Genomic DNA, 3,916 nt, shown 5'->3' with positions numbered 1-3,916 from the left:
GAAGAGAAGTTGCGTGATTCTTGAGAAGCAGGCACAGCTCTCCCCAACCCCCCTCCCCTCTCCCCCAAACAAAAGTCTGGGAAATCACTTGTCTTGCAGTAAGAAATCACGTGAGTTCCACTAAAGAAATCACGGGAATTTTTGGGCTGCAAACTCCGCGCGCTTCAGCTTTCGGCGACAACATTTAAACAAACTAATTTGTTAATCAGCCAGAAATTTCTTGTTAGAGAGGTCTTTTTTCTTTTTGTCGTCGCTTTCGGGGGTGACGGCCGCAGCCATTCCTGTGTGAATTTATCCTTAAAAACTCACGTGATTTTTTGGAGGTCGCTTATATATCGCTGGGCCAATCAGTGCCGGGTGTTTTCCCAAGCAACACCGGCGCTACTACTTTTTATGTGTCTTTAGTCATGAACCCAGCATCTCGGTATCAAATACAACTTCAGTTGGAGATTTGCATTTGGGCTTTATCGTTCTTTTATTATTGTAAAGCCACAGGTATCCAAGCGCGCAGTGTGTGATCACGTTACCTTGTGACATTCAGTTTGTAGTAAACACGGAGTTTAAATGGGCTATCTCTATTTTGAAACAAAATCTCAATAATATTCGTACTTTATTATGTCTTCAATGTAGTCTGGATGTTCCTAAGCTATTTGGGCGAGTAGTTTGCGAGCTATGCTTTTGAGATTCCCCTATACATGAAAAGACGGTAGGTTTCGTGATGCGGTATTCAGCGTTTTAAACGATCGGGGATTCGAGAATTCGAGGGCGCGCAGTACTAAGCCTTTGTTTGGATCCAAGGGTATTCTATGGTAACAACTCCTCAAGCGATCGAGTGCAAGCAGTATTTATGAATCACAAACACAAGGTGCTCCAGGTTCTCAATGATAAAAAATAATCATATGAATATCTAATGTTCCATCAACTAGGAAAATACAACAAGAGGTACATTTTGTTGGCATTATACAGTCATCATCAGAATCTACGCAATAATTATGCTGTCATCGATCATTCAAGAAAAGCTGTAAACTCGTTAAATTTATTCCAAACTAGATAAAAGTAAGGGAGACGATGCTCTATCCGGTTTTCTATTCGGCTGGGCGTAATTATATTGAGCATTATAATTTGCTAAGCGAAAAAGCAGGGAAAAAAACAGATAACCGAATAGGACACACTAAACACTACCAAAGTTTATCTGCAATCAATTTGCTAGAGTTGAAGATCATTGTTTAGTGAATGGCCCTTAAACATTAGAAGTTTTATTTTGTTCTTTCTTTCACTTGAAATGTCAGAACTCATTTGAACTCTTTTGAACACTAACTATATTATCCTGTTATCTCAGTGTTATTTTTATGAACTATTGTAAGTAAGGCTATGTTCAAACGTCGTATTATCCATGAGCCGTATTCAATGCAAATGCGTGCAATTGAATCAAGTCGATTGTTTCATCGTCATTTGCATGCCATAGCCATAGCAGGCCTCGAAATGTTGGGAGGGGGGCACAATACAGAAACATTAAGAAAACAAGAGGGGGCACAGCCACGCCCCTACTGGTTATTTTCTTCCCTGCTAGCAGAGGCCTCTTTTCTCTGTACTTCGCTGGGCTGGAGTTCGCGAGGAAAAGATACCTCTGCCATGGGTCGCAAGTTCGTTTGATCTAAACCAATGCAAAGCATATTGGCATATTGACAGCTTTCGCGCGATGGTACGGGTTTTGGCACGTCGGTCGCTTATTAACGCTCACGCATGCGCAACAAAAACAGTTTCGACCCATGGCAGAGGTCTCTTTTCCTCGCGAACGCCAGCCCAGCGAAATACATAGAAAAGAGGCCTCTGCTAGCAGGGAAGTTATTTCCTTATAACTTTTGAAAATATTGGGGGAAGGCGGAGCGTGGTGTGACTCCGACCGCTGGGGGCTGAGGAGACTATTGCCCCGCCCCATGTACGACCCTGCTCACATTTGCATGGATGATGAGAATACGACGTTTGAACTTAGCCTATTTTGCCTGCCAGATTTTACGAGAGATTATTAACCACTTACTAACCGAGAGTGAGGTCATGCCGGGAAATATCAAACTGAGCCTCAGTTTGATATTTCCCGGCATACAGTCGAGGTTAGTAAGTTGTTTATTATATGGCTTTTTGAAATAAATGGCAAGAAAACAAATCAACTTTCGCCAAAGCCAAAGCCACAAAAAAAAGAAACAAACAAACAGGTTTTAAAGTTGATAATGGACGAGCACTCTGAGTCGGAGAGGAAAATTTTGACAACGAAAAGAAAAGACAATAAGATGACTAGCCGCCATCAATAGCAAAGAAATACAAAGCATAAGTTATTTATATCGGATAATCAATTAATCAATTGTTATTCTCATTGTTATTGTTATTGTCATTCTCATTCTCATTCTCATTCTCATTCTCATTCTCATTCTCATTCTCATTCTCATTCTCATTCTCATTCTCATTCTCATTCTCATTCTCATTCTCATTCTCATTGTCATTGTCATTGTCATTGTCATTGTCATTGTCATTGTCATTGTCATTGTCATTGTCATTGTCATTGTCATTGTCATTGTCATTGTCATTGTCATTGTCATTGTCATTGTCATTGTCATTGTCATTGTCATTGTCATTGTCATTGTCATTGTCATTGTCATTGTCATTGTCATTGTCATTGTCATTGTCATTGTCATTGTCATTGTCATTGTCATTGTCATTGTCATTGTCATTGTCATTGTCATTGTCATTGTCATTGTCATTGTCATTGTCATTGTCATTGTCATTGTCATTGTCATTGTCATTGTCATTGTCATTGTCATTGTCATTGTCATTGTCATTGTCATTGTCATTCTCATTGTCATTGTCATTGTCATTGTCATTGTCATTGTCATTGTCATTGTCATTGTCATTGTCATTGTCATTGTCATTGTCATTGTCATTCTCATTGTCATTGTCATTGTCATTGTCATTGTCATTGTCATTGTCATTGTCATTGTCATTGTCATTGTCATTGTCATTGTCATTGTCATTGTCATTGTCATTGTCATTGTCATTGTCATTGTCATTGTCATTGTCATTGTCATTGTCATTGTCATTGTCATTGTCATTGTCATTGTTATTGTTATTGTTATTGTTATTGTTATTGTTATTGTTATTGTTATTGTTATTGTTATAGCAAAGCCTCGGTCGATACGCCAAAGCCTCAGTTTGATATTTCCCGGCATGACCTCACTCTCGGTTAGTAAGTAGTTAGTATTGACCCATTTAAAGCCACATTATCACCAGTTTACTCTCGGAGCGACGGAAACCTCACTCATCCTCAAAGAAACTTCCAATAGACACAGTGCTTTCACAATTTTGGAAAATTTTTCGCGTTTTTCCGATTAAAATCATCGGAGATTGTTACGTAATCGACCAGAAGTAAACTGGTGACAATACGTAAACATCGCGGCTTTTTTTCTTTTCACTTATTGCCTCCCAACTATGGCATACGGTTTCCTTTTCAAAAATAATTTCGTACAGCTTTCCATACTTGATTTTTAATTATTATTATTGCTTACGCTTTTTTGCTTACTTATTTGATACCCATGTTGTACTGCGGGCTACCACTGATTCTCTGAGTGTGATTTCAGTGATTTGAAATTGAAGGTTTATACGTAGGTTATAGTGAGTTACTTAAAACAACAATCTTCAAGTCAATTTTCTTCCTTCTTTTCTTCTTCCTTTTCTCAAGAAACACCATCTCTGAGACCCTGGGAGGAAATCGATAATGTCTTTCTTTTGTCCGGTTGGATTAAAAAAGCTTTTGCGGAACACATTAGAGAGACCAAGCACTCGAGCGGGGCAACTAGCGATGTTATGTTATGGAAACTGACAATGCAACGTCAAACAAACATGAATACTGTAACGATTCATATTC

This window comes from Nematostella vectensis, chromosome 12 (genome assembly GCF_932526225.1).
Source record: "Nematostella vectensis chromosome 12, jaNemVect1.1, whole genome shotgun sequence".
In the NCBI taxonomy this organism is placed as follows: Eukaryota; Metazoa; Cnidaria; class Anthozoa; order Actiniaria; family Edwardsiidae; genus Nematostella; species Nematostella vectensis.
The sequence above is the reverse complement of the archived record's forward strand: the minus strand, read 5'-3'. Positions refer to the sequence as shown.